Source organism: Dipodomys merriami, unplaced genomic scaffold, assembly GCF_024711535.1.
Source record: "Dipodomys merriami isolate MVZ:Mamm:240054 unplaced genomic scaffold, mDipMer1.0.p SCAF_19, whole genome shotgun sequence".
Taxonomy (NCBI): Eukaryota; Metazoa; Chordata; class Mammalia; order Rodentia; family Heteromyidae; genus Dipodomys; species Dipodomys merriami.
The window spans coordinates 8,531,604-8,545,270 of record NW_027203270.1 but is presented as its reverse complement, the minus strand read 5'-3'; the positions used below and the strand labels follow the sequence as shown (position 1 = coordinate 8,545,270).

General features: G+C 42.8%; 1 protein-coding gene across 10 annotated transcripts in view; it reads right to left on the bottom strand.

Annotated features, from left to right (window-relative positions):
* The window catches only part of Rffl (ring finger and FYVE like domain containing E3 ubiquitin protein ligase), an 88,947-nt gene that overhangs the window by 31,264 nt on the left and 44,016 nt on the right, over positions 1-13,667 (bottom strand). Inside the window, exon 1 of one of the 10 annotated variants that reach the window (XM_070027205.1) lies at positions 351-693. The exons of the other annotated variants lie outside the window; for them this stretch is intronic. The gene's annotated coding sequence lies outside the window, so the exon portion shown is untranslated. Of the gene's footprint in view, positions 1-350; positions 694-13,667 lie in introns of those variants that run through there. 10 annotated transcript variants of the gene reach the window in all.

Below are 13,667 nucleotides of genomic sequence, written 5' to 3'. Positions count from 1 at the left end.
TAAAGAATTCGGAATATCTAAATCATAGAGTGGAATTTCAGAACCCAAGACTCAGAATCGACAGCATGCTCATGAGGTGAATGAGCTGTACATAAACAAGAGCTGTTTCACAGAACTGGAATTCAGCAGGGGAAAAAAAAATACTTTCAAGTTCTTTAAATCCAAACACGTTCTGTCCTCCAAGGCAGTCCACTGCATGTGGGTAATACATATTTCCTAGATGAGAGTTTTGAGAGATACATTTTTAGAAGACTAAATAGTTTGGGGGGTGGAGTCCCCACATTTTTTAACTTGCTTTAAAATCCATGAGACTTGACTTAAATCCTGGTTTTCATACAGAGTGAATGTACCTGAGAAAGTTGCCTCTGAGCTTCAGATCAACAAGAATAAACTTCCCCCTCACAGACTGGCCACAGAGGTGCTCATGGTGAAGACATCACACCTTTACTGGGCCTTCCAGTTTTCCATAGAGAACAGAGGGTAGCACTAGACAGGCAGTAAATGGGAAGCACAATAAGGTGTGGGGTTAATGAAGATTACTGCTTTGTTCCAAACCAGTTTTGAGCCTACTTGCACACAGACATCTTTCTGTATATATCTTAATAATATAGACAGGTAGATTGATCCATAGATTTTTTTTTAATTTTATTTAGTCCATTTTTTGCTGTTCCTTGGGCTGGAATTCTGGGCCTGGGCGCTGTCCCTGAACTTCTTTTGCTCAAGGCTAGTGCTCTACCATTTGTGCCTCAGTGCCACCTCCAGCTTTTTCTGAGTAGTTTATTGGAGATACAAGTGTTAGGGACTTTCCTGCCCAGGCTGGCTTCGATCTGCATCCTTAGATCTCAGCCTCCTGAATAGCTAGAATTACAGGCATGAGCCACTGGTGCCCTGCTAAAATTATATTTGTTTAAAAGAACATTTTGTAAAACACCTAATGTGACAAATGAGTTGGCCTGCACCTATCTCATTTAATCTTACAAACACTAGAAATAAAAAGCTCATTTGATGAATGCAGAAACTGGGCCCTAAGGTACAGATCAGTCACACAGCTAGGGGGCTAACAGATGTGCCTCCAACTTTTTGACTAATTTGAGGTTCTACAGGAAGTAGGGGTGTTTGCACCATTACACTAACCACATTTAGCATAGTCATCCAAGGCTTCCTAGAAGAGAGGACAGTGGAAGCCACCAACATGTCTACAAATCCCTGCCTGCTTCAGACAACACCAAGAAGGGGACCTACTTACCAAGCCAATGTTTAACACTTAACACTTGAAAAAAGGACAACATTTAGTAGAGAACTTGACTCCTACTTTCCACAATGTCAGGGTACTAGTGGTATAGACACTCAATTTCCTAAAGTCAAAGCCTTTAATACCAAGGATGCATTTCAGTTTCTATTCTTGCCCATCTCTGTTCTAGTTGAGAGGGGCAGTTATCAATCCCTGGGCTCACAACTTTCTTCTCCTTGCTTTCAGATTGAGCCACCCCAATTGTTCTTGCAGGCCCTCAAATGTCCAGCTTATTTTGGCATTAGGAATCTCCTTCAAGGGCTGGGAAGGTGGCTCAGTGGTAGAGCGCTTGCCTTGCATGCCTGAGGCCCTGGTTTCGATTCTTCAGCACCACATAAGCAAAAAGAAAAAAGCCGGAGCCGGGCGCTGGTGGCTCATGCCTGTAATCCTAGCTACTCAGGAGGCTGAGATCTGAGGATCATGGTTCAAAACCAGCCCGGGCAGGAGAGACCGTGAGACTCCTATCTCCAATAAACCACCAGAAAACCGGAAGTGGCGCTGTAGCTCAAGTGGTAGAACGCTCGCCTTGAGCTGAAGAGCTGAGGGACAGCGCCCAGGCCCAGAGTTCAAGCCCCATGACCAACCAAAAAAAAAGAAAAAAGAAAAAAGCCGGAAGTGGCACTGTGGCTCAAGTGGTAGACCCAAAAAAAAAAAGTAATCTCCCTCAAGAATTGACAGCCTAGACCACTGTTTCACCCCTTTATGTATCATTTTCTTCCTGGGGGAAACCTGCCAGAGCAGCATCTTCATACCTGGGCCTCCAACTCACTTCTGCCAGCACTACCCAACAGCCAGGGGGGGAAAGCAGGCAAGTTGGGCACCAGTGGATCACAAAATAGTGATCCTAGCGACTCAGGAGGCTGAGATTTGAAGATTGTGGTTCAAAGCCAACCTGGAAAGAAATGCCCATGGGATTATCTACAATTACCCAGTAAAATTACCGCTCAAGTGGTAGAGCGGTCAGCCTTGAGTGAAAAAGCCAAACGAGATTGCAAGGCCTAGTTCAAGCCCCAGTACTGGCATCAAGAGGCCTACAACTGGGCTGGGAAGGTGGCTCAGTGGTAGAGCACTTGCCTTGCATGCTTGTGGCCCTGGGTTCGATTCCTCAGCACCACATAAGCAAAAAGAAAAAAGCCAGAAGTGGCACTGTGGCTCAAGTGGTAGAGCGTTAGCCTTGAGCTGAAGAGCTGAGGGACAGCGCCCAGGCCCAGAGTTCAGGCCCACGACCAGACTCCCCCCAACCCCCCAAAAAAGAGGCCTACAACTCATGGTGACCACCTTCTGGGGAAAGAACATGGACTATGTCTCACTCATTGGCTCACAATCAATACATTCTTCTGAAAGTATATTTCTCCATAGTTACACAGGTGTGGAGGGTGAGACGGGAAATGAGTGAGTCCATTTCACAGCTCCATTCTCGCCATACTGCCAGGAGTATAAATGCCACTTACTCATTGAATTATTAACTATGGTAACAATAGAGCTTTAGAAAAGGAAATTCACACTCACAAGCTCCACAATTATGATTCCAATGATCAGCAAATTAAGGATTTTAAGTACATATAACCACAGTAGTGCCTTTATGGAAAAGATCTAGAAGTAAAATGTCTACCTAAGGCATGCCGAAGTTAATTCTTAAAATGTCTTAAGATTACTGGGACAACAAGAAAAGCACAGTAACAGATTGATCTTCTAAAAAGTACTGAAAAATGTTCAAGCTGTCAGTTACTAGAGCAGCAGAGAACCAGCACAAGCAGAGCCTGGAAGAACTAATAGCTTCCAGCTATTTCCCTACAAGAAAGGCAGAGGCTTCGTGCCTCCCCAGTCCTTTGTGTGGTACTGCAATGGTGCTACAATGGGAACGGCAGAGAAAAACATGGAAACAAGTATGCAATCAGAGAAGCCGACCAGTACCAAATACACCCAGGTCTATCATTCCTGACTCACAGTCCAAGCAAGGTAGGAGGACAAGCAACACAAGGACATGAGCAATAGGACACCAGACGGTCCTGGGGTGATAAGCACTCAGATTGGCAATCTGAATAAAGAGGGACAGAAGGGAGACCGTACTTCCCACGAGCAGTCCGTGAGCTCTCTTCTTGAAGTGGGAACTGTTGTAAACAACTGAAAAACATACATAATAATCACGAGTTATAAATGTTCTTGGAAACTCCCTGGTTTCAACTAGTGGATGACAAATATCTGCAGAGGGATCTCAGCATCTGCTGTGAAGTTCAGGGAAAAGTAATTCTAACCAATGGAGCCATGCCAAAATATCACCCCCGGGGTCTGAACAATTAAATGGCTGCTTCCTAGTGTGGCGTTTAGGAGAGATGACAGATTGAATGTTGCAGCAGAAAAACCTACACATTCATTTCAGCCCAGGCATTCTGCCCCAAAGGGCAAGTCAATCAGGGAAAGAAAGCAGTTCAGAGTAAAGTCTTTGAACAATGCTGAGAACAGAATAAACGGGCCACAGTTTAATTACTGTAGGATCCTTCTTCCACCCTAATTGATGATGAAGCTCATCGGGATACAGAGGCTGTGGCCTCTCTGTGCAGGAAGCAGGATTCATCAGATAAGCTTTTCTAAACCTTCTGTCAGATGAAGGTGCTGTCACATATTATGATAGTATCACAGGAACTGACTGACGGGCAGCCAGGATTTTCAAAAACCGAAGTCAACGACCAGAGGAGAGGGTTTCTAGAACTATGCCCTGGGACAAGGCAGCAAGCACTTCAAGACAGAAATTCCATCTAGGATCAAAATGATGCAATTGCCTTTCCAAAGCAGACTGCCCAAAAGTTACCATGTCCAAGCATAGATCCTGCCCTTACTTAACCTTTCACCCATAATTTCCTCAAAACAATGGAACCTGCTATGTTGAAGTGATAATTGAAAGGATTAAAGCAATGCATTAAACATTTACCCAGAGCCTAATACAAAATGGATACTCAGTAAAAGTTGGCTATAAAGAAAGTTACTATTAGCAGTGCACAGGTGGCTCACACCTGTAATCCTAGCAACTCAAAAGCTAAGATCTGAGGATCACTGTTTAAATCCAGCTGGGGCAAGAATGTTGGTGCGACTCTTATCTCCAATTAACTACCAGAAAACCGGAAGTGGCATTGTAGCTCAAATGGTATAGTGCTTGCCTTGAGCTGAAGAGCTAAGGGACAGTGCCCAGGCCCAGAGTTCAAGCCCCACAACCAACACACAAAAAAGTTACAATTATTAATTATTATTATTATTATTGTTATTATTATTATTATTTCAGAAGTACTGGTGTTTGAACTTAGGGCTTTGTACTCACTGGGCTTGCTTGCGAGTCTATCACTTGAGCCACACCTCCAACCTAGCTCTTTGCTGGTTAATTTGGAGGTAGAACCTAGTGAACTTTTCTGCCTGGGTTGGCCTAGAACCGCAACTCTCAAGATCTTTTATGAGCCACCAGAACCCAGTTTTGTTTTGGAGTTTTTTTTTGTTGTTGTTGTTTTTTTTGGGGGGGGGGGTAGAGGGGGTTGCTAGTACCAAGACTTAAACTTGTACTCTGCTCTGTTTTCCTGCTTACAACTGGCATTCTACCACTTGACATGCTTGCAATCCAGCTTGCTTTTGCTGATTAATTGGAGATAAAGTGTTTCTCAGCCTTTCAGCCTTCTCTGCCCAGGGTTGGCTTCAAACTGTGAACTTCCGATCTCGGCTTCCTAAGTAGCAGATGGATTATAGGCACAAACTACTGGGCCCAATTTCAAGATTCAGCGACTAATCAGATCTGCTCTATTCCACAGTGCTTTCCGTCCTATATCTGCTTTTCCCCCTTTCTTTAGACATGTCAATACTGTTAATCAGGATCAGTCCTTTCACCAATAACTGAATGACCCCATGTCTTTGCCATCAACTCTAAACTATGTATGATTCTTTTTTTCTGTGTTGAGGCTTGAGCCCTGGCCCCATGAAGCCACTCTACCACTGTGCCACATCTCCAGCACCTCCCTCTATTAATCTCTTGAAAAACCTCTCAGGTGCACAGAGTGGTTTATCCTCACTGCAGCCCAGGCTTTTAAGTTTCTTCCCAATTCTACCCCAATACTAAAGAGTTTCAATTTTGCCATCTTCCTCCACTGCAGTCATCCAATTTAGAATTTCTCCCTTAACGCTTCAAATCTTCTTCCTAGCCAGAGAGAGAGAAGAATGAACAGACCCACTTCTGCTCCTACCCACCATGCACCCAACCCGGTAAATGTGATGGGTTCAGACAAAGCATCCTCTTCCTCCACAAACCTTTAGCCTGCTTTGACGTCTGATCTCAATCTGAACATTACACTGACTTTCTGTGATGTTTTCTGCTCCTGCCAGGATGCAATACTGCTTAATGTCCATCCCAAGAAACAGAAATGAAGGGATATTTCTCATTCACCCAGTGCCATGAAAAAATAAAAGAAAACCCAAAGAATGACTTTGTATTACTATAATGTTCTCTCCTTGCAAAGAACACAGGAGTTTAATCTGGTCTTTGGGTTCCTTCCATATCTTTATCCATCCACAAAACACATCTCCCATTCAGTCCTCCACCCCCACCCATAGTATTAAAGAAAGAAGACAAAGACACCTGTGCTAAATCAGGAGGGAATGCTCTTCTCACTACTGTCACTTGCAAAGCCACTGGACCACCCCCAGGAGATGTACCCCTTTCCCCACCCATTTCCTCTTTTACCCATTTGCCCCTGGAACCACACACAGTGGCAGGATACACAGTCTTTGCAGTGTGGCTGGGATAGAAATGCAATTTAAAAAAAAAAAAACAAAACATTATCAACAACTTCATCTGTGGCACATTATGGGTCACTTCAGCTTTTTTAAAATTATTATTGTCACATAGTTGTACATGAGTTTTCAATTTAACATGTCCATTTATAATATAAGTATAGTGCATCTTGATCAGTCACCCCCTTCATCATTCTTCCCTCATTCCATCTATCTCATCCCTACCCACCTTCTGAACTTTCAATTAGTTCCATTTTCAGGTATGTGCACTGAGTATTATGGCTATATTTATCCACCATTCCTTTTTCCATCTACCTCCCTCTTCTTAGCACGCCCTCCCCCTAGCCAAGGGCCTATTACAGTTTCAAGACAGCAGAATGGGCTGGTTTGAAAATAACTCAAGAGGTTGTAATAATCTACAAAGAGCCCAAGGTGACTCCTTGCAGGTGGTCACCCCACAGCCAATCTGGTCCCCTAATGAAGGTAATAAAGCAAACTGCACAGTTGGAAGCAAAGAAGGGGGAGCTCAAAAAACAGGGGCTGCTGAGATCGTTTACCAGCTGAGTGACCCCAAGCAAATTGTTTAATCGCCTCTCTAGAGATTTGCCAAGGGATGAAACAATTGAGCAGCTAGCTTTAGATCCAGCTTCTAGTACCCAAGGAAAATTCCAATTCAAAAACAAACAAAAAACCTGCACAATGGCTCCAGAGTAATTTGCAAACTAGCATGGTCACAAAACACTCAAAGGTGTGCTAGAAATCCTGAAACTCAACCAACAGAACCTGTTACTTAAGGCTGCTGAATTACAGCCTTGCAGTTTGTTATTTTAAAAAATAACTAAGCACAGATTGAATCCTACTCCTACCAAAAGTAACAGAGTAAAGTCAGTTCAGCATTTTCATTTATAATCCATAGGGATGCAATGCAATATGGGGTAAGGTAGGGAAAGCCACCATGCCTGGTCCTCAGAAGAAAGATGTGAATATGTACATAGGCAAAGGGAATATAGAATTAGTTAGCTTCTTTTCAAACCAGAAACAGACTGCTTCAGGCAAGTTCAAATATTAGAAGGCATGGCTTCAAATCTGCTATGTAGCTCAAACATAACTGCAGGGAATACAGTGATGAACCACCACATGGGGCTAGTAAGTCTTGGGTTTTGTTGTTGTTGTTGTTGTTGTCAGTAGTAAGGCTTGAACACAGGCCCTAGGCACTGTCCCTGAGCTCTTTTGCTCAGGGCTAGTGCTCTACCACTCTGATCCACAGTCCACTTCCAGTTTTCTAGTCGTTAATTGGAGATAAGAGTCTCACAGACTTTCCTGCCCAGGCTGGCATTGAACTGCAATCCTCAAATCTCAGCCTCCTGTGTAGCTAGGATTACAGGCAAGAACCACAAGCACTTGGCCAAGTCTTGACTCTTTAACTATACCAAGTTTCAAAACATAGTCACACAGTTAGAGCAAAGACAAACATATCCTGTTTGTATCCACTTCCTATTTAGGGCTGGCTGATCTCTACACTACTGCTCCCTCTGAGCCAACAGTGCTAGAGGTCAACCTGTTTCAACAAACAGGTAACCTTTCATTATCTGCTGACAATGGGCTCACTGGACAGTAGTACACTGACAGTAAGACCCATTTCTCTTTGAGTCAGGTCAAAGATTCGCCTAACAAACAACAGACACAATCATAAATCTCTTCAGACATTTTCTGGATGTCTCATGCTTCATATCAACATCTGGCTTACAGTAAGCAATAAGAACTTAACATAAATAGTGCTGAGGTTTAAAACAATGAAATCTGAAACAAAAGTTGGAATATGAAAGCTGGGAAAAAGAACCACAAATGTTTTTATAGTTAAACCCTGGCTCTTTTTCAAGTGTGGAAAAAAAGATTTCTGTCAGCTGTTCCCCACTACAGCAGAGGTCCTCACTCCAGAAGGGAGTGACTGGGACTGTTCCAAGGCTCCCATGTTGTGCACTGCCTTGAATTCAGCTTCTATCAACCACCCAGACGGTCTACTGTTCAGGACTACAGCAGCCCTCAGCAGCATTACAGGGGGCGTGTAAAAAGTCTCTGCATCAGGCCTAACTTCTGCCACTCTCAAAAGAGTTGGTGGTTTCCAGACCACAGTGAGAACTAGGAGTAAACCCTGGGCAACAAGACATTTAGCCTCTTCGCGTCTGCTTCCTCATCTGGAAAGTAGTAGGGTTGGTCTAAGTAATCTAATGTTTCTTCCAGCTGTAGGAAAAAAAATTGAGAGATTCAATATTAGCAGTCAGCGGAAGTTCCTGTGGCTTCCTGCATGATTTCTTTGGTTAAATAAAATGCCTCTGACATCTCACACATCTCATTGTATGAATCTTACATGCCTTGATCTAATGCCCAAAGATTTTTTTTCTTCCCTTTCCCTTGAAACATGGGTCAGAAATTTTCCTGCCTGAAAGTAATACACTGATTAACCTTAAGGACTGTTCTTCATACATGCTCTTTTTATTAAGATCTAATGTAATCACCACTCAGTTGTCAGGCTAGTTAGAAATGCAGGAGGATGGAGGAAATCTAACCAGTGGTATGTGGCACACCCAACAACGACTGTTAATGGGGAAAAAATGAGGCTAAATTCTAGATGAGCTTTGGGAGTGGTGAAGCCAAGCCAGAGACCACGCAAGACAAAGCAGTCAGTTCAACAGAGAGGAAGGAAAAGGGAATGGGAGGGGAAGAAGAAAAACAAATTAGTGAGAACCTTAAACCTGAAATTCATTTATTCATTCATCTGGCAGACACTGGATGCCTACTATATACAGGGAACTGAATGAATCACTAGGGGAAATGACAAAGGTCAACCACACAGATCTACTCAATGAAGTGACGATCTAGGAGGCATAAAGGCACACATGCAAACCACTGAAATGCACAGCAGAAAGTGTACTCTGTCATAAAGGAGACATAAAAGAGAAATCCTCTCCTAGAAAACTCAGAGAAGGTGATTAGTACTTCCAGTGATGAGTCAGACAAAGAAGGCTTCAAGGGAAGATAGATATTCTAAGCAGAAACAAAACAGAAACAAAAGTCCCCAGGAGGAAGTCAAGGACATTAAGAGCATAGCAAGGAACTGAATTTGATCTGAGAAAGAGGCAAGCATGAAGGAAGAAATGGTAGAGCCTAGAGAACCATGGCTAAACTAGTTAGATGGACTGAAGCCAGAGTAAGAGTTCAGAAGTCAGCAAGAGAATCTTAATTTAAATCCTGTGAAAGAGGAGGTGGGAAGGGAAAAGTCGATGAGCTAGAAGCTAAAGGAAAACTAAAAACCTTGACCCATAAAATTAAACAAATAAATAAAAATCAATGTAGACTCTCCAAAGAGACAATATCTTCCAAATCAAAAGCAAGGAGTAATAGAAGTGTAGCTCAAGTAGTATAGTGCCTGCCTAGCAAGCACTAGGCCCTGAGTTCAAACTTTGGTACCACCAAAAAAACCTACAAAAAAAACAAAAAAAAAACAAGAAGATGGCAATAGGCTTAGATGATCTTATTAATTTTTGAAAAAAGTAAGCCAGGGCCCAATGGCTCACATCTGTGATCCTAGCTACTCAGAAGGCTGAGATCTGACAATCATGATTTGAAGCCAGCCAGAGCAGGACAAGTCCATGAGACTCTTATCTCCAATTAACCAGCAAAAAGCTGGAACTGTGGCTCAAGTGGTAAAGTGAAAAAGCACCCAGGACCTGCATTCAAGTCCCATTGCGGCCCAAAAGAAAGACAACAATAAAAGGCTTGTTTGATGGTATTAATGTATTTAAAGAATGTGATGGCTGGAGGCATGGCTCAAGAGGTAGAGTCGCCTACTTGGCAAGCACCAAGATCTGAGTTTAAAAAAAAAGAAGGGGGGGCTGGGAAGGTGGCTCAGTGGTAGAGCGCTTGCCTTGCATGCTTGAGGCCCTGGGTTCGATTCCTCAGCACCACATAAGCAAAAAAGAAAAAGCCGGAAGTGGCGCTGTGGCTCAAGTGGTAGAGAGCTAGCCTTGAGCTGAAGAGCTGAGGGACAGTGTCCAGGCCCAGAGTTCAGGCCCCACAACCGAACACAAAAAAAAAAAAAAAAAAGAAGGGGCCACATTTGATGTGACCACATCAAATGAGTGGTCAACAAATACATATCTAGAAAAAAAAAATAGGCCCATTTTTACCTCAGAGCTGTCCAAGGCAGAAAAATTCTGTCACTAGTCAACACATCATTTTCTCTGTGGTACAACAGGGTTATTTCATGGAGCGTAAATGGAAACAGAATGATAGCAGCTGCGGTATATGCTCAAATCTCAGTTGCCCCTTACCAATTTGAATAGTATCTTAGTTTTCTCACTTGTGAATTAAGGATTAATGTGCCTACATTGAAGGATGATTAAATGGTCTACTGGACACACAGAATTGTATAATATCAGTCATACAGTAAAAGCAATCAATATTGTTAGCTTTTTTTGTAACTATATTCTCCCAAACCATCCTATCTTATTACTTATTCTGTGCTCACCAAACAAGACTGATATTTATATTTATAAATTCGATTTCCCAGATCTCTTAAAATTGAAGGCAATATCCTAGCAAAATCTAGAATCCTGCTAAAAAGAATTCTTCGCTCTAAAATAATTAATTGGGTCTGGAGAAATAGCTTTAAATGGTAGAGTGCCTGCTCAACATGCACAAGGCTTTGAGTTCAATCTCCACTGCTTCCTTAATTAATTAATTACAGTTATTTCATGATAAATTGGTGTACTGTTCTGAGCTCAACCTTTCAGGTCCAAATAAAATCCTGTCTCCAGAAGATTGATCGACCAACTTAGACATAGCAACCAGAATTCTAAGGGACCTTCTGGAGAAACCAGACTGCTACCCTGCAGAGCAGCCCTACTGAACAACCCCCCACCCAATCTACAAGCCAATATGCATGTTTTCAGATACTTCCCCACCCTCCACCACTCCCAAATCCCCGGCTGTCAAGTAAGGTGAAGCACCTTATCCCACTTTCTAACCATCTAGGTTTCTACATTTTCCCTCTTATGCCAATATACCTTGCATCTCACAGGATCACAATGTTTATCACAAGAATGAATTTCAAACACAACTTAAAATACAACCTACTGAAACCCAACATCTTTGCACAGAAGTTCCTTCCAGATTTATTTATTTACTTCTCGATTCCTGAGTATTATAGAAAATGCGGATGACTTTTTTTGTGCTGGTACCAGGGCTAGAACTTAGAGCCTAGGCACTGTCCTGGAGCTTTTTTTTATCAAGGCTGGTGCTCTACTACGTTATCCACAGCTCCACTCCCAGAATTTTGTTGATTAAATTGGAAATAAGAGTCTCACATTATTCTGCCTGGGCTGGCTTCAAACTTCAATCCCCAGATCTTCTGAGTAGCTACAATTACAGGTGTGAGCCACTGGTGTCTGACTGCATCCTGCATTTGAGTCAAGTTCAGGCCAGTTCCTATCTGGCTCACAAAGGCCCCAAGTGATATGGGTTCTGCCTGGCTCCACACTTACCTCAAGATGTTATCCTCCTCATTTACTTCACTCTAGCTTTCCACCACTGCCTTTCAATTACTTGAAAATAGTAATTTATTGCCTTCAAACTACATGCTGTGGTTACTTTTCTCGCTGGAACATTCGTCCAGCTCTGTAACTGTCTAACACACAGTGGGGGTCTTACTGTATAATGGATCCCATAGTATATGGTCAGGTAACTGAAATCTCAGTATCTGGCAACCGTCTCACCCTTCAGTTTCAGTCCTTCATCTCTAAATGCCTACTCTGTATCTCAAACCTCAAATTTAGCACAGTAAGTACATTTAAAAGTAAACCCTTCAACTTTTTCCAAACCAGTTTCTCCAATCCTGAAATTAAACAAGCAATATGATATGTGCTTTCCACTTCAGAACAACAGATTTCTCATTCATTTGCTCCACCTATCCAAAATTCAAACCACTCTTTGAAACTAAATCCAAATATTGCTTCATTCATGCATGTAGTCAATCAACCATTTGTTCATTCAATAAATATTCAGTACCTTTTATGAAGCAGGCCTACGTTAGATACAGAGAAGTGGACATGTTCTTACCTACTACACATGAGTCAAATAATCACACAAATATTTAAACATACTATGAAGGAAAAGTACCAGAAACCATGAGAAAAAAAAAGAAGGGAGGCATCAAGAAATGCTGTTTTAAGGATGTGCTAATTGAATGAGATGCAGGAACAGCATGCTGTGCAGGGGGGTGAGCCAAGGAGAGGCTGGCTGGCCTGTTTAAAGACACCTATATGGAGCTGTCCACATTCTGTACTCATTTCACTGACAGAAGGACACAGGGTGTCTGTTTTGAATCAATACTCCCAGGAGACTCTGAGTCACGTGTCTGGTACCTAGGAGTCTTTGCTTATAAAAAAGCTCCCAGATGACTGGTACACAGCTAGATTTGCAATCATATGTCCAACTACCTAGTCAATAAACACATATTGATTAGTATCTCATGAAAAATTTCTTTTTTTTTTATTTGGGTCCAGTCGTGGGGCCTGAACTCTGGGCCTGGGTGCTGTCCCTCAGCTCTTCAGCTCAAGGCTAGCACTCTACCACTTGAGCCACAGCGCCACTTCCGGCTTTTTTCTTTTTGCTTATGTGGTGCTGAGGAATCGAACCCAGGGCCTCATGCATGCAAGGCAAGCGCTCTACCACTGAGCCACCTTCCCAGCTCCTCTCATGAAAAATTTCTACAAGTAATTAGCAAATTATTTCCAAAGTTGGAAGCAATTCTGAATACCAACAATATTGCAGATCCTTTCTGCAGAATAATGTAAACTCTACCCTTCAAGGTGAAGTCCATATCCCAACCTGTTGAGTCTGAGCTGTTTGTGACTTACTCTGTCCAAAATGAGGCAGGGGCTGGGAAGGTGGCTCAGTGGTAGAGCGTTTGCCTTGCATGCCTGAGGCCCTGGGTTCGATTCCTCAGCACCATATAAGAAAAAAGAAAAAAGCCAGAAGTGGCGCTGTGGCTCAAGTGGTAGAGCGCTAGCCTTGAGCTGAAGAGCTGAGGGACAAAGCCCAGGCCAAAGAGTTCAGGGACCACGATTGGACCCCCCCCCCAAAAAAAAAAAAGTCAAAACGATGAGGCAAAGTGATCATGTAGGTCTCCAAGGCCCAGATCTGAAGACATCCAACTCTGTAATGTCCTGAGATGGCTCAATAAACAATGAGAGGCCAAGAAAGGAATAAGATTTTATAGAGGAGAACCAAGATTTCCCAGCCGATAGCAACAAGGACCTAGACATGTGAGAGAAGCTGTCTTGGAATCTCCAGCCCATATATCATTACAAGGAGCAAAGCAGCCCAGAGGATCATGGGCATGATCATCATCCTCTGCTATCAAAAGCTTTTAGGTAGCTATTACCACAGTAATAAATAAATGGAATTATAGGAAATTCTAAATCTTCCTTAGCAATCATTCAAATTTCCTGACTTTGATGATCAAAAACTCTGGGGGCTGGGAAGGTGGCTCAGTGGTAGAGTCCTTGTCTTTCATGCATGAGGCCCTGAGTTCGATTCCTGAGCACCA